The 27,286-nt window shown below is 36.7% G+C and overlaps 1 long non-coding RNA gene across 1 annotated transcript in view; it reads right to left on the reverse strand.

Moving 5' to 3' along the window:
- The window catches only part of LOC123284550 (uncharacterized), a 38,798-nt gene extending 12,706 nt beyond the window's left edge, over positions 1-26,092 (reverse strand). Inside the window, exons 1-3 of the long non-coding RNA XR_006525662.2 lie at positions 25,860-26,092; positions 24,287-24,413; positions 820-919 (exon numbers count right to left, since the gene is read on the reverse strand). This is a non-coding gene — a long non-coding RNA (uncharacterized lncRNA). The remainder of the gene's footprint in view (positions 1-819; positions 920-24,286; positions 24,414-25,859) is intronic.
- Between the last annotated feature and the right edge of the window lie 1,194 nt (positions 26,093-27,286).

Genomic DNA, 27,286 nt, shown 5'->3' on the forward strand with positions numbered 1-27,286 from the left:
AGTGAACAACAAGACTAAGACTCATGTCATTAAATAAATCACTTATTTTGGTATATCCTAGATCCTTAAATTACCACTTATTCTATATAAACGAATAAGGAGAAGTGAGCATTTGAGCGAAGCTAGAGTGATAGTCATTTTTATAGCAATGAGAAAGTAACCCAAGACAGGTGGGCATGTATAAAATAAGGGAAATATGTTCCCCTTGGAGGACCTGACCATATTTTAAAATGTAGTTTAGAATCTAGGATACCTTTGAAGCAGTAACCAAAGCTCCACAGAGTTGAGCCTCTTTGAGAAGTTCACAATTGTCCTGTGGTTCACTACGGCTCACTAGGTGTGAGGAAGTTTTGCAAGCACCTGAGATGAAATTGAAGCCACAAGTCCCTGCTTAACCATAAACACCCTTTCCTTCTACCTGCCTCTAGCAGATCCCTGTGGGCTTGCTCGATGGCTAAACCTGCCTGGCCTGACTTTCCCAGGATGGTGTGATTAAAAGGAATAGATGCCAAGGAGAATAAAAGATGCCAGCAGGGATGTTGGAGGCAAAGGTGAGTTCCTTGATGGTGAATGAATTCATGTGTCTGCTGCCTCAGTGGCGTATGCATTTTGCACTGAGTGAGGAAACTGTCTGGAGAGTATCCTAAAAATCTTCATGAAGACAGACTATTGATTTCTGTGTGCTCCTCCGTGTTTAGCAATGGATTTCAGGAACAACACAACTTCAGAGGCTGTGGCAAATAGTGAAGCTACTGGTCAGGTGGGCCAAGGGAAACAATAGCACATAGACCAGTCCATAGAGAGTTTTATGCAACTTACAAATGCGTCTCTCCTTCAGTGTCCTGTTCCTTTCCAGGGAAAGAAACACCATGGTTCTATGTAACTAGGACCAGAGGTGAGTGTCCTTCTTCTTTCCTCCCTGGGCAGGAAGAAAGGAAAGTTCTGTTAATGCAACAAATACTTCAACAGACACTGAGCTTTAGATAAGTAGGATCTATCCCCTAACAGGAAGGGCTTTTAGCCAGCAGTTTTAAAAGCAAAGTGATACACTGCAAGGATGGTAACACAAGTGACACATTCACAGGTGTGACAAGCATAATAAATCCATCTTTTTGGAAACTCCACCCCAAGAATAATAGGCCTGGGGGTGGCTCCTGCCTGCCTCTGCCAGGAAAGGCTTTTCCCTCACACCTTCAAATGGCCAACTTCAGTCAGCAGTGGTTGCTTTTGGTGATGTTTTTGCAATTGCCACCCCAAGCCACCCCCGTCTTCTCAACGACATCAAGTCAACAGCATACAGGATAATCATTGGAATTCAAAGCTGGCATCAGAGCTGGGAGATCTCCTCCTGCATCCTCTTATCCCTGCCAAAGCAATCAAATTAGTTCTGTTAACAGCTTGCCAAATCAGCCAGCCTAGTGAACTCTTCTGTCTTAGAAAGGAAATCTAGACATTCATATTGGTTCATATTGTTTTTCTCCCCTCAGTGTGATCTTGGGAACCTGGCCAAAGGGTCTAATGGCTGTCGTCTGATGATGCCATGTGAAGTCTTTAATAAGCTGACATTTCCTGTTGCCGAGCTGCCATGTCTGAAGGCCAAACCAAACAGTGTTTGGGCTCTTTGGATCCCAGACTCTGTTTTTGTCTCTTTCTCTTCCTTCTCCAGACCCAGTCCTCAGCTCTGCCCTCCCTCTGTTTCTTCATCCAGCCTGTGTAGATGAGCAATACAAAGGTCAGATGGCAGGCGCTGCTTTCCAGACAGACTGAACCTACTGAAAAACCCTTGAGAGCAGAGCAGCCTGGGCTGTGATGCTGGCTTTGTCAGGAGGCACAGTGGGTAACATTGGCTGGAAGCGTTTCCCATGAGAGGGAGAGGCTGTTTTCTGAGAAGGCAAATGGGAGCTTGTTGGTTGCGTTAGAGAAGGAGGCAAAAAGCTTTCCTCTTTCAAAGCTTTTGTGCCTGTTAATTGAAACATGAGTAAAGAATTAAAATGCTGAAGTTAAGGAAGTAAAAGTTGGGAGTAGGAAATTAAGAAAGAGCATTGCCAGCTCAACCAGCCTAAACGGTCATTTGCAGTATCTCTTACTATATATTACAATCAATGGTAGATTATATCCTCAGACTAAAAAAGAGAGTCCTGAAGAAGAATTTTAGAATTTGCTTCTTTTCTTAAGAGTGTGAGTTGGTTCACACTGGCAAGGATGCTGGGTTGTCAGGTCGGTAACTGCTCACCTTTAGGGAGGCAAATGGTGTGTCTAGAGTCAGGCAGGCATGGCCTGCACAGCGCTCTGCAGCAGCCTAGTACACAGGCACTCTAGGGTCAAGCTGTTGATATCTTATGTGATGTTGACATCACAGGCAAATGTTTTGCTATGTGTGTGGTGGGAGGTGGAATGAGGTGACGTGAAATACAGGAAGAATCTAGGGTATAGTTTCCTTCCAAGATTTTGATGATAGCATACCTACTCTATAACATCTTAGACAAGGTATCATAACCCTAAAATGCGAGCAACTATTTATGATTATCCCTCAACACTTTTCACCAAAATAGCCCTACATAGGGATCTTCAGATTTTTCTAAATCCCTTGTTTTGTTTTCTCTTTTTTGGTGCTTTTCCAAGTGTCAGGAAATATATTTACCTTTATTGCCATGAGAAATTAGTATTTCTCTTGAGGATGACCATTTTTCCAGAACTAATTGAATCTAACTCCTTCCTCTGTGTGGCTTCATCACAAATCTGTTTGTGCTCAATGTAAGTGTCAGCTGAGTAACTGAACAACTCACATGCTAAGAATGCTAAGCAGTTTTCTCTAAATTTATAGTCTAGTCTGCAATGATTGTTTTTTCTTTTTTTTTTTTGGTGTTCATTTTGATGGAGTAGCAAACCAAAACACTTAAAGGGTCCAAGCAAGTAACGTAAATTAGTGAAGTAAGTTACACATAAAAGACATGGAACACTCAGCACTGGGATCTGTAAACAGTAGATAGAGAACAGTCTCAAGGGATCCACATATAAGCAGATACTCAATTCTGACTTCAGAAATGTCTATACATAAGAGTGAGAATGCTAATCCCCAGAGGAGAAAATTGATAATGAGCCATATGGGAACAGATTCATGGAAAGGCTGCAGACCTAGAAGGAACTGGGAACGTTGGTCAAGCAACGGAGCAGAGGAGAAAGGAGAATGCAGCCAAAGCCAGTCCAGGATTTACTGATTATTGAGCCTCAAACGCTACATGGGAACAGGACTCATTTCTGATTCGTGGATCCTGAATCTGATCATCCACGAAGAAGGCTTGAGTAAGTGTGGGGCACGTGGGCACCAGGAGTGAGACTGAGCAGCAGGATTCGGGGTGAGTGAGCTGTCGCGCATTTTCATGTTCTACTCTATGGGTGGGTAGAGAAGTCAAGCAGATGTATTTTTACTGTTTCTTTGGTCTGATTACCAATTTAATATATGTTAATTATTTTTTAAGTAGAAAATGGAAAGGAACAGAAGGAAGAAAAAAATTATCCAGATCTGTATTTCATACACATCCCACAGACATTTCAAACACAACATGGCCTAAATTAAACTAACTTTCCTCAAATCTACTCTTCAAAAAGATAGCCCCTGGTCTTAATTAATGATACTGCTATCTAATCATCTAAGCCAGATACCCAAGGTTCATTCATGATTTCTCATTTTCTCCTTCTTAGTCACCACCAAGTTGTATTATTTAATTGTCTAAATTCTTCCGGAATTCATTCTCTCCTCCCCATCGCCCTACTACTGCTTTAGTTTATAGGCATATTATTTCTCACACAACTGATTACAATAGTCTCTAATTGATCTACCTGCGGTAAATCTTTCTCCTCTAAATCCATTCCAGCCAATATCACTGGTCTATCTAAAACACAATGTTGATTATATTTCTCTTCTAAATATACTTGTCTTTTTGTTAATTGCCTAGAAGTCACAAACTAGCTGCCCACATGCTTAATACATCAGGGCATTATATGTTGTTTGGCCTGAGCCAAACAAATAAATAGGATATACAAAAGCTTGCATCATAAAGAAAATACTGCTTAATTGGACTACATTAAAATTAAATACTTTCAGTCATCAGAAAACTACATGCAGAGACTGAAGCAACAAGCCACATAGATGAAGGAGATATTGGCAATTCGCATTTCTGGCAAAAGGACTCATATTCAGAATATATAAAATTCCCCTAAAATTCTATTTTAAGAGGCAGTCTACTTAATAAATAAAACCAGCAACAGTCATTGCACAGCAGAGGACATCCCAATGACCAATAAACATATGAAAAGCGGTTCAAATTAAAAACACAATAATCTACTACTAGCCACCTATCAGAAGGGCTAAGGTGAAAATTGCAAATCAAAGAGAACACGAAGCAGTAGGAATGTTCATACACTGTTAGTGGAACGTAAATTAATAAAACCCTCCTTTCCCAATCCATTGCATGGCAGTATTCCCTAAGCTGAATATATGCATTTCTTACAACATAGCAATTCTACTCTTGGCACACAATAGAAATTCATTAAAGTGTGTATCAAAGACAGTCTTAATGTCCATAAACAATAGAATGGTTAGGGAAATCATGAAATATTGTATAGCAATGAGAATAAGAAAATTGCTGTTATATTTCAAACAGGAAAGAATCTAGAAAACGTAATGGTGAATGAAAGAAATCAGATGCAAGAAGAGTCCATGCTGTATGGTTTCACATATGTACATTTCAAAACAAGACAAAACTAGTCTGTTGTGTTAGAAATCAGACCAGTAGTTACTCTTCTAAAATGGGATGGGTAGTGATTAGAAGGGGGCGGAAGGGAACTTTTTTTTTTCTGCTTTTATCTCCCCAAATCCCCCCAGGTACAAAGTTGCATATCTTAGTTGCAGGTCCTTCTAGTTGTGGCATGTGGGACGCTGCCTCAATGTGGCCTGATGAGTGGTGCCATGTCAGCACCCAGGATCCGAACTGGCAAAACCCTGGGCCGCTGAAGTGGAGCACATGACCTTAACCACTCGGCCACAGGGCGGCCCCTGAAGGGAACTTTTTAAGGTACTGGTAACATTCTATTTCTATCTCACTCCTTGTTATAGGGGAACATTCACCTTGTGAAAGTTCATTGAGATTCATACTTTGGACTTTTCATTTTTCTATCTACAGTCATGTGTCGCTTAATGACACTCAACATTCTGAGAAATGCAGTTAGGTGGTTTCGTCATTGTGCAAACATCATAGAGTGTACTTACACAAACCTGGATGGTGTAGCCTACTACACACCTAGGCTACGTGATACTAATCTTATGGTACCACCACGGTATGTGCAGTCCGCTGTTGACTGAAACGTCATTGTGCAGCACATGACTATATCCTTCAATAAAAAGCTGTAGAAAGCATCATTAAAAAAATGGATAAATGAATACAGGCACACACTTTAATGAGACAGAGAACTCCTTCAAGGAAGTTAATCAAAACCAGTTTTGTCTTGTCTCTAGACTATATTTTCTTGGTACTTAATTCAATTTATGTTTTACAATTTTATCCATACTAATTTATTTTCTTACATATGTGTTACACTACAGGACTTTCAAAGACCTTTACATGATCTTCTGTTCTTTTCACCATGCGTTTGACAATGGAGAAGTACCCACTGAATGGCTGATAAGTTACTTAAGCATGCTCTCTTCTTCTCTATAACATATCACCTAGAAAAGGGGAATTTTATAACCCATTAACAGTTAGGTACCCACCGAATGTAATTATGAAATCTGTATTCACAGGGATTGTGTCACTAATTTGTTCTCACTGATACAAAAAGTTGAACTATTATAAAAAATAAATGTTTGTTCTTGGGTCCTATATAACACAATATTACTGAACAAATGAGAATATATATCATGGTAATTTTGTCACAATTTATTTTCTTTTATATTAAAATAAAAAATGATATGTCAGTAAATAATTAGTGTAGTATTTATCAAGAAATGAAGAGTGTGGAAAATTAAAGTTATTGAGTATGGAACACTCGTAAGAAGTAACTTCTCTGAACTGGAGTTGATCAACTTTAGATTAATAAATGTGCAATTCTAAGTGTAAAAATTGAAAAAATATTGAGTAAAATTTTACTTTTATTCAAGATTGTTTAAGAGAAAGAAATCCTCATGCAATTATACCCTTCCTAGGGAAAGAGTAATTTCTGGGTGTTGTCAATGACTTATCTTATCATGAAAAGATATTTATTGAATAAGAATAAGTTTATCCCTGTTTCTAATAATAAACTTAAAAAGTATATAAAAATTCAGCCTGAAAATTACTGGATAAAGCATAAAAAGGTCAGCTATAAGTACTGAGAAATTTTGAAGAAGACTTAGCAGCAGGTAAGCATCAAATACTACTTGTTGCATAAATGATGTTTTATTTGTAGAACTTTGTGAAACATTCATAACAAAATCTGAGACTCACCTGGTTTCGGTTTCAAATAAACATGAAACTCAGGGAGGTTCAACAAAAGTTTTGCCAAGGTTTATGAACTTTCATCAAATGTGGGCTGATTTTTTTTGGAAGCTGGACCGGTCAATTTTTACCATGTTTAGACTAGATTTCTTTAAAAATGAAAACTTGTAGATGAAAGCCAAAGGAAGCTAAAATGCAAACAATCTTATGCTTACTTTCTATCAAGGTAATCTGGTGCAGTTTTTCTCCACTTTTAAAATTGTTTTTAGGTCAATTTTGGCAGAGCAAAAAATACCTTGGTTTTCTATTCTATCTTTTGTGCACAGAAAACCCACCGGAAGTAGTATTACCTGTGATGCTACTTTCCATGAAAAACCAAGGGGAATGAACATAAGTGCATTTGTATAGTAATCCCAATGTTTATTGTTCAGTCACTGTTTTAAATGTCTTACAAGTATTATGTGATTTAATTCCTACTACAAATCTTCCTCAACTTACGATGGGATCACATCCTGATAAGTCCGTCTTAAGTTGGAAGCATTGTAAGTCAAAATGCATTGGATACACCTAACCTACTGAACATCATAGCTTAGCCTAGCCTACCTTAAACGTGCTCAGAACACTTACATTAGCCCACACTGTGGTAAAATTATCTAATACAAAGTCTATTTTATAATAAAGTGTTGAATATCTCACATAATTTGTTGAAAACTGTACTGAAAGTGAAAAACAAAATGGTTGGATGGACACAGAATAATTGTAAGTGTATTGGTTGTTTACCCTCATGATTGCGGGGCTGACTGCATGAGAGAGGATCATACTGCATATTGCTGGCTCAGGAAAAAATCAAAATTTAAAATTGGAAGTGTGGTTTCTGCTGAAGGTGTATCACTTTCACACCATCATAAAGTCAAAAAATCATCAGTTGAACCATCATGGGTCAGGTACCATCTGTACAGTTCACTGTGGTAGATCCTTTTATGGACAAAACTAAGGTCCAGAGAAAGGTTAAATAATTTGTCCAACGTCATGCCATTAATAAATTGCAGAACAAACAATGTAAGCCAGAGAAAATAATTACAGAATCTAAGTTCCTAATCACTATAATATTGTGGCAGTCACTGCTAGCTGCCTACCCCAAATCTATTCCCCCCTTCTTTTTTCTAAGATGCCAGCAGTGATGGTTGAGCAGAAAAATATGGGCTTGGGCCTTTGATTACTTCACTGATCCCTATACCCACTAGTTCTTCCTACTTCTAGATTTCTTGTTACCCTAAAAAGTAAATGCCTTTACTCATTTAAGCTCCACTGTATCCATTTCTAAAGGGGCTAATGATACTCCTTCTCACATTGTTTTCATTTACCTTTCAATTCCACATAACAAATGGGAATATTTAAGAATACTATTTACAGATTTGAACGACCTTAAATGTATTATTCAAAAAAATTCTTCGATTTTTAAAGATGACCTATATAATTAAAAATGAAGCAGCTAAGAATAAACTTTCACAATTTTAAAACAACAGGCTCTTGTGACTACCTTTGGACTTGAGTTTTAAAACTTGAACATTGTGTTAAGAGGTATGTCGTTGGAACTTTTTCTACTGCTGTGAAGATTTCGAATAGGAGGTGTATGAAATGGTTAATACACCACGCCTCAGCAGGGCAACTATAGAAATTCACAGCTGCCTGAACATGAGTTCAGTAAGGTTTATAATAAGAAAATTATAGTTATTTACTCAGGAAATGAAACTAGCCAAGTGGCAGGATAGCTCTCTAAAACAGATGCATCGCTTCAGTCTGCTATTTATTGCATCCGTATTCCCATTCATCATGGTTTCCTGGGCCCTTTGTAGTTCAACCCCGAAGACCGTAAATCGGCAGAAAAGATGAGAGACAGTGGTAAATCAAAGTGAAGAACAATTACTTAAATAAGTGGAAAACACACTTGGTATTGTGGTTACAAACAATTGGTATAGCATTTAACAGGAAAATAGCACAGCCTCTGATTGTGCCAAGAATATAACTGATAGCATTTTCAAAATCATAAGACCATTTAGAAGCCTTTTTAAAGGAAATTCCTTAATCTTTAAAACTGTTTCTCATTCTTTCGCTTAATCAATTCCTGCTTTTGGTAGAAATTTCGTCTTTTACCAGTCAGTCCTATCAGTAATCTTGGGTTCCATTCATCGAAGCTGAAAGCATTCTGTTCTTGATACTGATCCAGTTGCTTAGCCTCTACCCTAGAGGATTTGTGCTAAATGTAACATTGTTGTGCACTGTGAAATTTCTCTTGGTTTAAACAACACTTGAAGCATATCCTGTATGTAATACACCAAAGGTAAATGGTGGTCAATCATGTGTTCTTGAAGACTGCAGGTCTGTCAGTCTTCAATTTAATCACAGTGAGTGTCTGTACTTCCTTTACTTTTATGCAAGAGAAGCGTTCTGAGCCTACCTCTGGCTCAGTCAAGTTACAGGATGTATACTACGTGGCTTATTTCTCAATTAAGTACATTGAATCATTAATAACAGTCAAAACTAGAAAAAATAAATAGTTTAAAATCTTACTATAAAATGTCTTCTCTTTAAGTCCTGAGTTTTATAGTGCTAAGATGTGAGACCGAGTCAAATTGTTGTTTTGACTTATCATGAGTATCCTGCACATGTCGTTCTTCCAGGATTTTCCGTATCATTGGACAGGCTTTTTGACACTTTGTTTGAAAAATATAACATAAGCTTTGTGATAACACATGAGAAACGAAATCAGTGCAAATACCACCTATATAAACTTGACAAGTTCAATTCATGGAAAAAGCTGAAATGTCAACAAGGTCTTGGTCGGAAGGTTACAACGCTTCTCTGCTCTAATTATTATTATTATTTTATCTCTCTTAGCAACAGATTGTGGTTTGTTTAAGATAATTCTTTAGGAGACTAACATTGAGGTGATTTAGTGCATAATACAGCTTGTGCTTGTTAAACTACAAAGAATTAATCCCACTAGATTTCACAAATAGCACCTGCTCACGCCTGCTAGTGTTGTCTGTCTGCATGGAATGCATCAGAGCAAAATTTGGCAGGCCCAACAGACTGAATTATCAAAAACTGAGAATATTTGCTCTAAAAGAAACCTCCTCTCTTTTTACCACTGAGTCTTTCTTTGGAAATTAACCCTGAATTAGTCACAAATCTTATAAGAGGTATTCCTAAAGAACTAAGAAGAAGAGGAATTAATCACAGTGTTCTTTCAGTGAAGCAATGTTATACATATTCCCTCTCAAATGTAAATGAAATGCTTTCAAATGACTCAGTAGTCACAACATGATTTTAAACATTGTGATTTATACAATAAGCAGTATTAATTGTTCTAATGAGTTTCCTGAAATATCTTTTAAGAAGGACTCAAATTCTTCTAGAGTAACTATGGATAAAATAACCAGTGCATCACTGGTATAAAGAAACATTAGTCAGCTTGGATGTAAGTAATTTTGCAGGTTCACTAAATAGCTTTTTTTCAGTTCATGCAGTAGATTAACCTTTCCTCGGTGCAAACTCCCTCCTGTCTCTTCTTATAATGCCCCTAATCCCACCATGATGGCTCCATTCTCATGTTCTCACCTAACGTTAATTACCTCCCAACGACTCCATCTCTAAGTACTATCACATTGGGTGTTACAGCGTCAACATAAGAATTTGAGGGGGACACAAGCATTCAGTTCATGACAGAGCATATGCATGTATTTGATAAGAATATAAGTATTAGAAATAACTAAGTTAGCAATGAAAATAGAGCTTTCAAAATATACTAATCTTCAGGGTGTTTAATCAATAATCATAATGTTACAGCATTTTTCTTATTTCTTCTTATATGTGTCATTATTTTTCTGTGCAGTAAATAATGTTCTGCTCCCTGAAGCTCTGTCACTAACAAATACTTGTAATAGTTTCATAGGGCAAATGAATACTAGAATAAAAAAATTCAGTCTAAAAAGTATGTTTTTCTATAGTTTCTTTTTTCCTTTCTAGACTCAGAGAAAGACAAGCCAAGTGTTGTTACTTAAGTGTGGCAAATAATACCTGCATTTTCATTTTATTGATTCCTTTTTATGAAAGAGAGGTTAGGAAAGGTATTGAAACCTCTGCTAGAAATTCTGTGTAAAGTCTTCCTTCTCTTTGGCTTATAGTGTAACCAGTATGTAAAGAAATATTGAGACTGAGCACTTCTAATATGTTGAGCTCTGGTGATTCAATGAACCATATAGTAAATAGTTTCATTTCTATGTGAGAGGGAAAGTTTTCAATGTTAAACATAAAGATGATTTGCTAATATGTGGTATAAAAAAATCCTGTGTCAAAATATATTATGGCAAGTCTATTATCAAATGAAAGATCTTAAAAGTATAAAAATACCAATGTTATTATCATAGCAACTTCTTTTGCTTGTTTTATATAAACTTTGTTGATTAGTTATTAGAGTCAAGTTTGTTTTAATATTTGCAATTTATCTAATTCCATATATTTGAACTGTGGCACATATTTTAGGATATTATAAACTTCTGCATAAGAAAAGTTATAGGTTCTTAAAAACAAAATAAAACAATGTACAAAATTAGCCCCACCATGAAAGCACATGCTTGAATATTTTCCTTATAAGTAAGTATTATCAATCAGTGAATACCTTGGGAGATATATGTTCTACCTACTTATGCTATCCAAGAGCACTATAGTATATCTAGAAGAAGAAATAATTTAGATGAGACATTAGTACTTTATAAGAAAAAGGTTTAATTGTTATAATTCATGTATCATAAAGTTCACTGTTTAAAACTGTGTAATTCAGAGGTTTTTAGTATATTCACAAACTTGTGCAGCCGTTGCTATTATCTATGTACAGAACATATTCATCACCCGCAAATGAAACTCTATACCCATTAACGGTCACTCCCCAGTCCTCCTTCCCCTCAGCTCCTGGTAACCACTAATCTACTTTGTGTCCATATGTATTTGCTTATTTTAGACATTTCATACAAATGGAATCATATAATATGTGTGCTTTTGTGTCTGACTTCTTTCATTTAGCATAATGTTTTCAGAGTCCACTTATGTTTTAGCATGTATCAGTACTTCATTCCTTTTTATGGCTGTGTAGTATTCATGGTGTAGATCTATCACATTTTATTTATCGATTTCATTAGTTGCTGGACATTTGGGTTCTTTCCATTTGAGTGGGGGTGCTGTAATGAATAATGCTGCTATGAACATTCGTGTACAGGTTTTTGTGTGGCGCTGTGTTTTCAATTCTCTCAGGTCTATACTTGAACTTAAAATTGCTGGGTCATGTAATAACAGGTTAAGCTTTTTGAGGAGGGTCAAACTGTTTTCAAAAGTGGCTGCACTAATGTGGTGACATCACTGATTAGGCAGATGAGGGAATTCTAGAGCTTTGTACTTCCACAAAAGCAACTAATAAGCTAGTAAAATGGTCAGAATCAACTTTTTCAGAACTCTGGAATCTTCTTCAAAACTTATCATAGCCAGGGGAAAGCTTAATGAAGAAATAAGCTGCTGCATTGGGGTAAGAGAGTGCTCTGGCATTTTAATTTCCCTGCTCATTGTCTCTACTACAAGATTGGCAGTAGCTGTGATGCTGGCAGCCTGAAATCCTGGTTTAGGTTGCTAGTGCCAGAGAGAGTAATGTAGACCTTATTCTCAAAGAATTGTGACTACGGGTTTCAACTTGTTCGGCAGCTCCTTGAAGGACCAGTGCAAGGGCTTGCCATTGTTTTGGCTGATTTGAAATATTCCCAGGGCCAGGGTGGCTTCCTGGGTGGTGTTTGAGAAAGCATATGAAGGCAAAACTATTGGCCGTGGCAGCCTGGGGCAAGAGTTTACAGTCAAGACTAGCAATGGACAGACCAAAACGTTAGGAATCAAGAGATTGGGAAAGGAGGTCTGTGGGGGAATGAGGGCTTTTAAAAGTTCCTGAATGTAGCAGACAATCAGGGAGGCCATGCACATGCCCAGGACGGGCCACACGCTCAGAAAGGGCCTAAAAAATACCTTAAGCTTTCACCCCTGGCTCCACTTCAGGCTCCACACAAGCACAAGTGACAGCTAAGGCAGAGTTGTAAATAGCCTGGCTAGTGTTGAAGGAGCACCCTGACACAGAGCCAATATATAAAGACTGGGGGAGTTTTTTTTCTTTTTCCTTTTTCTCTCTTTTATTTTTGATGCCAAGTGTTTAAGAAAATTGTTAAAACACTAGGTGACCACTAAGCTAGTGGAACACAGATTTCAGTAGTAACACATGCCAAAGAATGTAGACTTTACCAAAATAGTTTGGAAAAGTCACTAAACAAACAAATAACCCACTACAAGCAGCAGCAACCCTGGGGATTGAGAATGATCTGATTTCCTGTGCTATAACATTATAATATTCAAAATGTCCAGCTTTCAACAAAAATTACAAGACATACAAAGAAAGAAGAAAGAAAGTATGGCCTTTTCACAGGGGAAAAAAGACGTTAATAGAAACTGTCTCTGAAGTATCCTGAGCATTGGAGATGTTAGACAAAGATTTTAAATCAACTATTTTAAATATGCCCAAAGAGCTAAAGGAAACTATAGAAAAATAATGAAGGGAAACCAGGAGAATAATGTTTCACCAAATAGAAAATGTCAAGAAAGAAGTAGAAATTATTTTTTTAAAAAAGAGCCAAATAGACACCTGGAGCCTGAACATACGATAATTGAAAAGTTCACTAGAAGATTGCAACAGCAGATTTGAACAGAAAAAAGAAAGAATAAGTGAAATCAAAGACAGGTCAATTGAGATTCTCCAGTCTGAGGAGCCAAAAGAGAAAAGAGTGAAGAAAATGAATGGAGTCTAAGAGATCTATGGGGCACCATCAAGTGGACCAACATGTGCATAATGGGAGTCCCAGTGGTAGAGGAGAGAAAGGAGCAGAAAGATTGTTTGAAAAAATAATGGCCCAAAACATCTCTTGTTTGATGAAATATGTAAATCCATGCATATAAGAAGCTCAAAGAGCTACAGGCGGAATAAATTCAGAGAAATCCACTCTAAGGCACATTATTATCAAATTATCAAAAGCCAAAGTGGCTGCATTAGTTTACTTTCCCACCAGTAATGTATGAGTGTTCTGATTTCTCTACATCCTCACCAACACTTGTTAATGTCCCTCTTTTTTATTGTAGCCATTGTAGTGAGTGTAGAGTGGTATCTCAGTTTTTTTTAAATTGCATTTCCCTAATGACTAATGATGTTGAGCATTTTTTCATGTACTTATTAACTTTTTAAACTGACAATTGGAGCAAAACGTATCAGCCTTTTATCCAACTAATGTGAAGATGATTCAAGTAGCATTCAATAAGATAGATTCACTTAGCCACCAAGTGCAGTCAAGGATAATTCTCATACCTATCCTGCTGGCAAAACTGGACCTGAGGAACTCTGTCCTCATGTGAGGACAAGTCGATGAAAAAGACTTAGAACCTGTGAAGAAATCCTACAGAAGAAAGGAAAAGAAACATCATCCAAAGATGTGGGAAGCATATCTCTGGGACAAAAGGATTTGCTACAAAAACCAGCATAACATTTTGGAGGCAGTTCTGCACTTTTAGAATGATATAAGAAGGACTAAACTTTATAAAGTAGGAAAAGAAAACTATACTCTGAGAACCAGTTACAATGAAAGTGTGAAGAAAATGAAAAAAAAATTGATAGAAATAAATATTTCAAGAGTAATAGAATTAAAATCTTCATTTGAGGGAATAAAAAAGCCCTTAAGTGGCAGTACAGGAAATTCATAAGGTAAAGAAGAAAGATAAGAAACTCTCCTTGAATTAGTTTGAAAGTGACAAAGATGTGAAATGATAAGATAGTTCAGGAAGACTGAGGAAAGAGACAGGAACCAACAAAAAAATTATAGGCATAGCTAAGAAAGAAACCTAAACAACCTTTTAAAAAACACAGTTAAGATGATATTAACACATCTCTAGGTCACCTCTCCCCAACTCCTTGAGAATTTTAGTTTCTGGTTTATTATCATTCTCTTCAACACTACTCCTTCTCTCATGATTCTTGATTCTTGGAAATTGCAATTTTCACATAGATGTTACTTCTTACACCCTGGTCTCTTAGTTCCTTATCAACCATCCAGTCCAATATTCATAAATGATGATGTAAAATTATCTGAAGCACTCCACTTCTGTGACCTCAGATTTGGGAATCTTGCTCTCTTGCTCTAGCTCACTCCCTCGAATACACTTGGGCACAATTCTTCCTCTGCCCCAGCAGTCTACGCTCCATAGACTTTGTCATATTTTCACTTTCCTCCTCAGGTACTCCCCTTCCTTATTCCTCAGCTTACATTCTGGTATTAATCGTTATAATCACTCCTTCTGTACCCCATCAACTCCTGACTTCCCTAAACTTTGTCATATTTACATGGAAAAACCCAAACTTTTGTTAAACCTAACTTTCTGTCTATGGCATTTCTATATCCATGAAATAGAATAGTTAGTACAAAATGCGAAATCATGCTGACTCTGTCTCATCTTGAATTTCTAATATCAAATTGGACTGCTCATAGAGCTGCCTTACTATCTTGGTCATTTCATTCTCCCTCTTAGTCTAAGGACAATTTCACACCTTTCTACTCAAAACTCTGATAGATCCTTAACATGCCCACTCTCAGCTGACCTTGATTCATATTTGACTAAAAAATAAAAATTGAAATAATCAGAAGGGACCCTCCATCTACCCCACCGGCACTTCTTCACATCAGCCTGTATATGAATATGCTCTGCTTCCCTCCTTTTATAATATATAAGCTATTATTGCTCCCATTTAAGTCCATCCTTCCACTTTTATAATAGATCCTAACCCCTCTCACCTATTTTAGGCCCCTTTTCCAACAATTGCCTACTTTCTCATCTTAATTTTCTGCTCCTTAATTTTTCCCTGTCAGTTGAATCATTCCCATCTGAATACAAACACGCCATATTTTCCATCTTTAAAAGAAATTCTTTTGTCTCTACAGCCTACTTTAGCTATCAATCCATCTATCTGCTTACCATTACAGCAATATTTTTTGGAAGTATTTTTTATACTCATTTCCCTGATCTTCTCTATGGTTTCTTAAACTCACTCCAGTCAAAGTTTCTCCACCAAAACAACTAATGAGAAGGTCACTGGCGACCAGATTGCTAAATCCAAGGGTAAACTCTTAGACTCATCATGCTTTACCTATTAGCAGCCACAACTGGTATCTTCTCCTTGATGCACTTTCATCATTAACTGTCACTCTGTTGGCTCCTTCTCCCTCTTCAGCTGCCCCTTCTTAATCTCTTTGTCAGTAATTTCTCAACTGCTTTACCTCTAAACAATGGAGTGCTTCAGAACTGAAGCTCTGAACTCCCCCAAAGTGATTTCAATCCAATCGTACACCTTAAAAATTATCTACATGTTGCCCATCTCTAAACTCCAAGCTCAACATCTCTATATGGAAATCTAGTGAATAACTCACATTTTCAAAACTGATACACTGGTTTATTTTCACTTAAAATCTACCTTTCTTGCAGTCTTCCTTATATTCCACAAGTTGCTCAGACAATGGAGTAATATAATAAAATTTGGGTTTTAAAAGATCACTTTGTTAACATCATGGATCAGAGGAGAGTATGAGCAGATCTGAGCATATCGGTTACACAGCTGCGGAAAGCAAATGCAACCAATGAGGAAGAATACATTATTCCAAAGAAAATGGTTGCAAGCATTATTTTTTGAAAAAGATTGTGTTAGATCTTTACTTCACTATGTAACAAAATACATCTCAAATATATTTAATAAGAAAATGGAAAAATAAGATCATCAAAATATTAAAAGTATTTTGCATCCAAGCAGCATTATTTTATATTTATTTAAAAATAATATTTACTAAGAATATTTAACAACACAGAAAAGAAACTAATGACATTAAAAAATTAGATGTAAAATTGTATATTGCATATTTTTTGTTAATCCAATATTTTCATTTTTCTCTAAAAAATACACCAAAATATACAAATTAAAAATTTGTTTCTAGGTGAAGTATTTCAGTTTTTAAAAAAAATTTTCTACCATTCTTTGCCAAATTTTCTATTTTGAATTTGTAAGAATTTTAAAATAGAAAGTTTGCATTATTGCTTGTAAGGGAAATGAGTTTTTAGAGAAGAATGAATTTTTTAAGGCAGATTAAATAGAAATATGCGTAATAATGAGTAAATTCCCAGCGTTACTCTAGTTAGTTCAATGTGTGAGCACACTCTTGTTTTAAATGGGACCAAGAGGAAGTGAGGCTGACTCCTATAATAGATGCTCAGGGAAGATTTATAATCAGTGAATTAAGGTGATTGGAAAACTCTGTTAACTTTAGAATTTGGGGAACGATCACAGAGTCCCTTAGTGATTCTGTGAATGAGAGGTATGAACAAATGAACAGCGTTAGGAAAATAGAGAAGTTTTCCTTCCCTTCAGGAAAGAATAAAACCAAAGCAGCAATTTGAATTCATATTCCGGGTTAGTATTCATTATGTTTTGGGTTCTTGGAAATTAAAGACAATTTATCTTTCAGAAGAAGATGATAAGGAAAACTCTGAAGATAAAGGGACTGGACTTAGCTCTTCATGGGGCAGATGGGGAGACATTCAGTGGCTTAACTTTAGGTTATTCATTTCTGAAAGAATATTTCTTCCATACAGTGCAACCTTCAAGGCACGTCATTTTCCACATGTCCTGAGATGTTAGGAAGAAAGTAGACAGATATAATTTAGCAATAAATTATGATTAGCAAATAATAGTAGACCAATTTTATTTTCTTCTTTATGGGAGATTAAACAGTAGTCTGCGATCATTCCTTATTCAAATACAACTTTTGACTCTTCTACCATAAAATTGCATTGATGAACTACTAACACAGAGCTCTCTAAGGCAGGGGCTATGCATTATTATTCTCTCATCCATATTGTCTGGTACAGATCTTATAACATGCCTTAGATTTCCAGTCAACACTATAAATCTAGTGAATAACTCATTTTCCCTAAAAATGGAATTAAATCTACTGTGTTGTAATCTATCTAAGTATACTTATTGTTCTGAGCATTCCAGTTTCCCAGTTCCACAAAAAATGAGCTGTTGAAAAGTGAAAGCCCATCTATCCCAATAGCAATCAATAATCTTTGCTAAGTGCACTTAGAATTCCCGGTCCAGATGTGTTCTGAGCACACCTCTATCCCACTGCCCAGGCCCAACCCCTTCCAAGGAAATAAGATTAGGTTGTCCAGGGAAAACATGCCATCATGGTGTGTCCAGGGCCTGAGGAAAGTGCTTACTCTTAGTCACACTTCCTAGATCTATAACTTACTCTCCTTCCTTTCCCTCCCTGTCCCTGCCTCCTACAGCAAAGTGTAAAGAATTTAGCACATTATGTATTGATTTTAAGTTGATATGTCTCTTTATAGGCATCATCATCATGGTGATTGATGTCTTGGAAATTATAAGAGACATTGCCAGACACAATGTTTATCTTCTCTTCCCCAACACCTCCCCAGTCGCCTGTACTGCCAAAAACATATCTTATCAACACTTGTCTCTAGGCATAATACATGTCCTGACAATTACCATGAATATTCATTGTACATTGAATCTGATCAGTCAGATGAGTTAAAAAAGCTTCCTGATCCCAGGAATTCTGATTTTCAAAGTAAGATTTCAATAAAAAGAAATATAATTTAAGTAACTTGAAACTGCTGAATATGTTTTATTCCATGAAATATGCTGTGGCCACAATTACTTAAATGTGTTCTAGTTGGAAATCTTTTTAATCTTGAACTTCGGATCAGGATAACTTTAGATCAGGAAAAGACTGGGCAAAATTATCTATCCACACACAATAGCATTCTCTAATATTATTTAAAAGCAACTGCAATAACACCAACAAAAAATCCCCTGTAATTCTTATTTTTAATGGCAGCCCAAATTCTAGGAACATGAAGATCTTTAGTCCAAAACATAAAATCAATACTTTAAAAAATGAAAGCAAACCAAAAATAAAAAGAAAAAAGGAAAAGAAAAATCCCCTAAACTTCCACCATTTGAAAAAGTATTGACTTGGCCTTCCTTCAGTGCTGCCTTGACCTAAAGTACATCCTGTGACTCATATTCCAGTTGCTGTCACAGTCTTTCTAGTCCAAATTGCTAGGAGGAAGAGAAGTGCTGCTACAGACACTTAAAGTGATTAAATAACCTAGTGTCAGAATCGTATAAAAGCTGCACCCTCAGAAAGATGCAATGTTTCTCATTTCTTTGTTCCTGTTTCACTTTTATGATCCCTTCTTGGAAGGAAGGTACATTCTGTCTCTATTTGAAAAGACATTGAAGTAACAATAACATTACCAGTGTTTGAAAAATGTGTTATAGTTGCTTTCCATACCCTCACCATGAGGCTGGCTTATTCTTTAATGTAATTGTACTGGGTCCTTATACAAAATACGCTACACTCACTTCTCTTTGCAAGCAGGTGAGGATAACTGTGCCATCCCTTATCTGCAGGAGATTCAATAGTGGATTCAGCATTCATTTCCTAAGGCCGTCAGTGATGCCTGCCATGAGGAAGAAGGCAGTTCAGTGAATTTAGAGCTGCCCATTGGTAGCAAGACACATCAACTTTAAAATGCCTTTTGTGAAATCAGATGGAAAATTCTATGAGATGAAAGTTCAAAGAAATTTTTTCCAGCCATTTTCAATTTTAGATAGCCCTTGTTATAATCACTTGATAGGTTAAAGGTGTCACAACATAGATTTTTCCCCAAAGTCTCTTATTTTTATGTCATAAGTGTGCTTTGTTTTAAAAAATTCGGCCAGAAAATTATCACAGAAAATGACAAAACAATAACAACAAGGAAAGATCTTTATTTTAATAAAAGGGTTCCATATGGTTCTCTAAATAGATATCATGCATTTAGGTATTCAGCTTTCAAAGGCTCAATTTATATGCAGCCATTCAGCAAAGCAACTTTTGTATGGCTCAATGTAAATCTTAATTCTTTAAACCAAAGCTCTTCCATAAAGGTAGCTTGTACTCACATATTTTAAAGAAATATTTCAAACTAATGTTTCATCCCTTTTTGAAAGCAGCTCTTTTATTACTAGGAAATACTAATTATTCTCTTTTAAACATTATTTTGAATATTTCTTCCACACATCTACTAGGTTATTTCTAACTGATTTCATTAAGATGCCAAGTGGCTGTCTGGAATAGATTATTTTATCAAGCAGCAATATGTGGGTTGCCACTAATAAAGTGATCTTGGGAGTAGAGAAAAATACTTAGCCAGAAGTACAGGGTTACCGTTTGTTTTTTGTTGGTGATGGTTTACTTTAAATTGGGAGTTTGTAGAAAGTGAGGAATCAGGAAAGTGCAAAAAATATATATATATGTTTTATAGCAGTTTTTGTGTCAACTCCCACAGCTTCTTCAAGGTGGAGGCAGATTCTATAACTGCTGTTCTGTTTTCACCCAAGCAGTCGCACTCCAAGGAGAGAAGAGAAGCAGATCAAGGCTTAGTTGCTGCCACGCTCGTCAGTTTTTACAGGCTTATCCTAGATGGAGGGATATACGCAATTTCCGTTTTGTCTGAATCAAAACTAGTTCGGTCATAACCTTTGTTGGCTGTGTAACAATAAAGAAGATCTTATTACCTTATTTATTTTTTAACAAGTGTAAATGCAACAAGATATAAACCAATTTGAGTTTATTATTTTAAAAAATCCTAGAGACACATATTTGCATGATTTGTACAAGTAGAATTTCTTTGCCAACATCTCTGGGATACTCCTAACTATTGGTAAGGCTTTTAATAAACAATTTTTAAGGAGAAACTGCATGCAATTTTGCAGGATTTGTGCTGCCCCACAGAAACTATTCTGTCTTTGGATTCTGAGCCAGGCCACCCCCAGAATGTCCATTCGAGCATGAGAGGGCTGTCATCAAGCATACTGAGCAAATAAAAGCTGGTTCATTTGCTGTAATAGTAGGAAATTTCCTATCATCCTGGCCTTAGCAAGGAGAAATCTTCTCTGAATATGTTCAGTGTGCACAGACCTGGAAATACTATCTTCTCTTAGGAATGAGCTGGAAATCGGCCAGTGTACATTGTGGGGTGGGGAGGCTGTAAATAAGAATTTAGCGAGTTTAGAAAGAACAGGAAAGATGAGTGGATGGGACTATAAACAGAGCCATTGTTTTCACACACGCCAATGTAGGAGATGATGATTCTGTAACCTCCAAAACTATACATGAAAATAATTCCATTTGTGAGAAGAAGAGGAGGATTATGTTACACCTTGCCAGTCTGTAATAGGAAAGATCTCCCCCAAACACATTTGATGTTCATTGTAGAAGAATCGTGTCAGTTATGATAAAAAGTTATGATATCAGTAGACGTTGGATCCTCTAACTTCCTTGGGACTTGGAGCTAAGTGTTCAAACAAGACACAGCAACTTCAGGTGTGGCTCTTAAGACTGAAGTAGGCCATCGGCCAGGTTGTGAAACTCAGCAGAGTGTCAGGCACTCTTTCCTTCCACTGCTTATTTTGTGTTTCTTTTCCTTGATGCTACTTTAAATTATCCCACGTCCCAGCTTGTTAAGGGCTTCGGGCTCGTCAGTAGGCACTATATAAATTCTGAAGATTGATGTCTACCCACAGGAGCTTGTCCAACAACACTCCAAAAAGATCATACGATTCATTACCTGTCAGCTGGTATATATATATTTTTTGACTCTGTCAGCTGTAGACCTGAAAGTATTTATTTTTCATTGATTATTTCTTACTAATAGCTATGTTCATCTTAGAGGAAGCATTTTGTACTTTAAAATGATATATAATGAATTTTATTGTTAATTACTCATAGAGACTCTGGTCCCTTTCCTTTTAATCATAATTTATTTTCTGATGTTAGCAATAAAAAAATAACTAACATTTATTGATTAGCTCAATGTGTCAGGTTCTTTTCTAAGTCCTTTACTTTTATTAATTAATTTAACCCCCCCTCATCAGAAGTACAAATATTATCTCCTGTTTGCAATTAAGGAAATGGAAGAACAGAGAGTTTAAGTAATTTGTCCGAGTTCATTCAGGTAGTAAGTGGTAAAGTCCTGAATGAAACTCATAAATAGTGCTCAATCACATTAAGAACTTCTTAACGTTGTCACCTACTATGGAGATATTCTATAGTTATTCTGACTTAGATTTGACTAAAATGTTGGATTGTGTGTTGGTACCAGGGAAAGACCATTATATTTGGAATAATAAGAATGACTAGTAATTATACGTTTTATGCCAGGTAACTTCTAAGTGTTTTATGCATATTAACTAATTTAATCTTCACAACAGTTGTATGAAATAGGTTCTATTAATATCTCTGACAAGGCCCAGAGAAATTAAATAACTGGTGAAAATTCACACAGCTAATAAGTGGCACAGCTGGAATCTAACCAGGTGATTTGGTTTGAGTCTATTGCTTTAACGTCTATGCTATGTGTTTCTCGAAAGTCATAGGAGCTATAACTTCAGTTTAAATTAGGGTCTTTCATCCAAGCTCCTGTGTTTACTTCATTAACATTTTTTGTAATGTTAGGGGCTATATCTTTATTTCTATATTTCTAGTTCTAACAAAATCCTTGTCATCTATTAAGCAATCAATAAATCTCTAAGTAAACAATATACATGATATCTGTGATATAAGATTGTCAAAATAATATGTATGCATTGAGAAAAATAATACTTAAACTGGTACCACAGTGAGTTATCTAAAATTCTTGTCAAGGAAAGTTACTGAATGGCTATACTGGATGATTTTTTTAATGACCTATTTTCCAGTCAGTGGTTCTCCTCTAGCTTGTTGTACCTGGATTTTGGGTCCCTTTGGGCAGGAAGTGTTCAGGAATCCCACTGCCATTGAAATTTGGCTCAACCACAGATTCAGAAAATTAGCAGCATCCACCGCAGGATGCTCAGAGCAAATGGCGAGTTCGAAAGGAATCCCTTCCCTAGCAGCTTGTTGTTGCTTTCCTAATAAATACTTCTTCACTTCCTTTTGAGGGATAACCTTAAAAGTAGAAATTTGAAAATTTTACAAGATTCACAGGATAAGCTCTCTTCTAAATCAATCATTTTAGACTATAAGCAATGAGAAAGCTTTAGTAAGGGCAGTTTTAAAGACCCAAAACTTTAAGATAGTTTAGATAAGGTTTGGATAAGTAGCCAAATGTTCTGAACCAAAATTCCAAGCCTGTTAGTAATGATAATATTATTTAGCACTTAGATAATTCTTTGCAGGCAGAAAGCATTAATCATTGGTGTCCCACTGTGTACTATGCAAGTTTGAAGATTATCAGTTTATAGAGGCAAATATTGAAGTTGAGACGTGAAGACTGTGTTCAAGGTCATAACCTGGGTTATTACTTGAGCTGGAATTTGACATGTAGTTTTTCTGACTCCTTATTCCTATCATATTCCACAAGCCATTATTTTATTTTTGTGCCAAGATTACTTTATGTAATTACCTGAAGACACAAAGTCAGTCAAACTCTGCTGGCAGTACTTAGGTTGTGTGAAGGAGACAGTGGAAAGGAGTTTAAGACCCAGGTTGGATTCCTTACTTAAACACATACTAGTGTGGAATCTCAGGCAAATCTCCAATTTTTCTCAACCTTCGATTTTCTTATCTGCAAAATAGGACTAATATTTCTCACCTCATGGGGATTTCTGAGAGTTAAATATAGCAGTATATATGGATAATTATTGACAACTGTAATTTGTTGCTTATGCACTATATCTAAGTCACTTTAGTTCAAATTCTTAGCAGCCAATTTACTTTTAATCTGATTTTATGGATTTATTCATTTATTTGTTCAACAGATACTTTATTGAATGCCTACCATACACATTGTCTCATAGAGTAATAAGTAAGACAAACTTCCTGGTTTCATTGAGCTCACAATCTTTATGGGGGGGTTATAATAAAACTAATTAATGAACAAATATAAATGTGAGGTATAAATTCCATATGGGATAAATTGTGTGATAAATTCCATGAAGAAAAATAAAGCCAGTAGGAGCAAAGGGGAGTGATTTGGATGGGGTGTTATTTTCTAGAGGGTGGTCAAAAAAGTTTATATGTAAACATGTTTGAGGAAAGGTGTGAGGGAACCGTGGGGGATGGTCTTGTGCTATTGAGGGGCAGGTGCTTTCCAGGTAGACAGAACAGCAAATGCAAGATCCCTGGGCTTGCTTAGATTTTTCCAAGACCAGCAAGGAAGCCAGTGTGGCTAGAGTGAAGCTAGCAGGGAAGAGAATAGAAAGGGCAGAAGGATAGCAGACTGCAGATCATGTAGGACTTTATAGGTCATGAGAAGAATTTTGGATTTTACTCTACAGAAGACTAAAAGACTTTAGAGGGTTTGGAGCAAAAGAGTGACGTGATTTAATTTATGGTTTTGAAGGCTGGGAGGAAAGCAAGGAGGCAATGTAGAAAGCTATTGCAATTGAAAGGTGGTGGCTTGAAACAGGATATTGGCAATGGTGGCCTGAAACTGTGTCAGTAATGGAGGTCAGATTCAAGACATGCTTTGACATGGTTGACATATAATAAAACATCAATAAATAAGATTACAAATGAAGGTGCAGATTTAAAAGTTACCAGCATGTATGTAGACATTAAAGTCTTGGGATTAGATGTGATCACCTGGGAGGGAAGCATAGAGGGAGAAGTCCGTGGAAGAAGTCCTGGAGTATTGCAGCTTACCCGGGGAGAGGACGAACCAGCCAAGGAGACTGAGGTCAATGGAGGTCCGAGCAGGACAGGTGAAACACTGTTTCGAGAAGAAAGGAGTGATCGATGATGTCAGCTGTTGCTGAATAGTTGGATAAAATGAGTGATATTTGACCATGTGATCAGTCAGTGTAGTGGTCACTACTGACTTTAAAAAGATGGACATGTATAGACTAAAACCTGGTGGTCTCTCATCTGAACTACTGCATTAGCCTTCACTTTTTTAAAATTTCCAACCCCTTCTCCAATTTGCAGTCAGAATTGCTTTCTCAAAACACAAATTTAATAATGTTCCTGCTGCTTTAAAAATCCCGGTGACTTTCGATCTCTTTCCAGATAATTATGCAAAGCCTTAACTCGTTCTCTAAAGCTTTACTCTCTGGGATTTATTCACATTGTGTTTATTTTAGTTCCTTATACTTCTCCCTGCCCCAAGGCCTTTGGACAGGAGGATCCCAATTTCCTTTTCCTCTTCTTCTAGTTACTCCGGATGTTAGTCCAGTATTATTCTTTCAGGGAATCCTTTTCTGGCCACACTATGTTAGAACCCCTTAGTACAGACGACTATAAGACTCCATAGCACTCCCTCAGAGCACACTATAGAGCTGCAATTTTACATATGTTGATCATATAATTAATGAATGTCTCCCCTGACTGATGAAAAGCTCCATGAGGGCAGGAACTCAGCATGATTTGTTTAACATGTATCTCCAGCACTAATGTCACAGTGCAGTGTAGATACTGCATCAATATTTGTTGAGTGAATGAATTCAACCTGAGTTTCATGATCCTTTTTTGTCTGGGAATTTATATAATTTCTTTTAGGATCCCAAGGATAACGGCTCTTTGATAGGACTATTAAACATGTACCGTAATTATTTACTAAAACTCCATACTCTGATTATACTGGCACAATTAAAAAAAATCTTAAAGAATAACAGAAACATCCAGACTTTCCTCCTCTCTAATTGTAAAGTAAAACATTATAAAGTGATTCAAGAAAAGTGAGTCTTCACAAATGCTAACCTTAGACATGGTCACTGACAATGCTCATAACATAATGACTTCCACCCAGCAGGAGTGACTGTTAGGGAGCAAGGAGTTTAGGTAAGAAAATGCCTCTCTTTCCTTACAGCTTTCTCAGGATGCTCCCATTGCTGATCTCTCCCCACGGCCAGCCTCACACCAGGTTTCTCTGTTAGATTTTTTTCACTAATTAAATTTTCTATTTAGCAGAAAGAAAATCTGAAACATTTAAATAGACATATTTGTTAAATATAGCCCTTTTCTCATGAAGCCATTCAAATGTTCTTCACTTTCTGGAGGCATTCATTATATCACATTCACCATTTTAAAGAATGTGTCTTATTAGAAAAGGTAACAACAAAACCGAACAGTGAAAAGAAGAAACAAATGCCTATCCAGCACAGTGTATTCAGCTAGACCAGTTTCCTCCAGAAAATGATTATCTATGACGCTTACTTACCTCAGCCCCATCCGCTGAGGGTTTTCTCTGCAGAAATGACTGGGAAGTCACAGAGCATGACACAGTGCTCCAGAATGTGGAAGAAGCAGAATCAACGTATTAGGCAGTTTGTCCAGAGTTATACATACAAAACTACGAAATTTGTTTAGTCTTTCAGTAAATCTCTGAGGGTATCTAATTCATCTCTTTTTGTTTTTTGGGTTTTTTTACTCATAAGTATCATATCCCGTATGGGGTTGGGGAGAAGGGAGAAGGAATTCAAATACTTGAGGACGAACTTCTTAGAGAACGTTCCAAGAGAAACCACATACCTCAGGCTACTCAGAAACAGAAGTATTTTACAGTGAATAAGTTACAAAAGAATTTGTTAAAATAATCATCTTTACTATTCAGTGATTTCTATAGCAACCACACAATGACTCACATACGAAATCAGGCTTTAGAGAAAGGAACAGCCAACTAACTGTGCCAGACTATTATATATCCTATCTTCTTTCCATGTAGGATTAAAGTTGAATGCCGCATGTAACTATGTTCTCGGGCCTATTTAACAAGCATTTCATGCGTTATTTCATTTCGTCCTCCCACCCGTCATTTTCTCCATTATATGGATCAGGATAGAGTAAGAGAGTTTAAATAATTTGACCAATATGACAACACAAGTAAATGTTAAAGTTTTGTCCAGATCTGCCTAACTCCTCAGTTTTTAATTTTTTCTAGTATTTCACGCAGATGAAAGCCCCTCTGAGAAGAGGTTGTTTCTAATTATTTTCGTTTAAATACTACATTTTTCAAGTCACAGTAGAAGTAGATCATATTTTACCAAACAGGATCTAAGTAATACAGGATATGGAGGTCTTTGCTGGGCCTTTCCTTACTGTCTGTCAGCCAACTGACAGGTAACTCAAGCAATAGCCTGTGGCGTCCAGAGACACTGCGTATGTTTGCTTCTCCTGTGTCCTGCACAGGGACAGCTAGCCAGGTGGGCAGGATGAGCTAAAACTCCAGAAGCACCCCACTTGCCGTGCTCTGGGTCTCGCCTGGGAGCCTGCCTCAGGCCAGAAGAAAGGAAAGGGCACTTTAACTGACCTGCGCAGGGGGGCACCTTTTCCCAATGTTTCCCATTTGTGCCGCAGGAAAGAGCCCCTTTCTAGTTTGCACAAGGACCTGCCATTTTTAGCAGCAGCTTCAATATAAACTGATACTTTTTGCATATTAGTATTCTTAAGAGCAAGAATGTTGCTCTAGTCTGTACTCCCTTGTTTGTAGGGACTCCATGAGATTGGAAAAAGCTCGTTGACAAGCAGCAGAAAGGTGCTAACAAAGGCCAGCAAAAGACAAAGAAGAATTCTTAGTATCTGAAGTCATTATGAATAAACTTCGTTATATATTGGGAAGACAAGAAGACAGGTCATGATATTGAAATC

This window comes from Equus asinus, chromosome 3 (assembly GCF_041296235.1).
Source record: "Equus asinus isolate D_3611 breed Donkey chromosome 3, EquAss-T2T_v2, whole genome shotgun sequence".
NCBI lineage: Eukaryota > Metazoa > Chordata > Mammalia > Perissodactyla > Equidae > Equus > Equus asinus.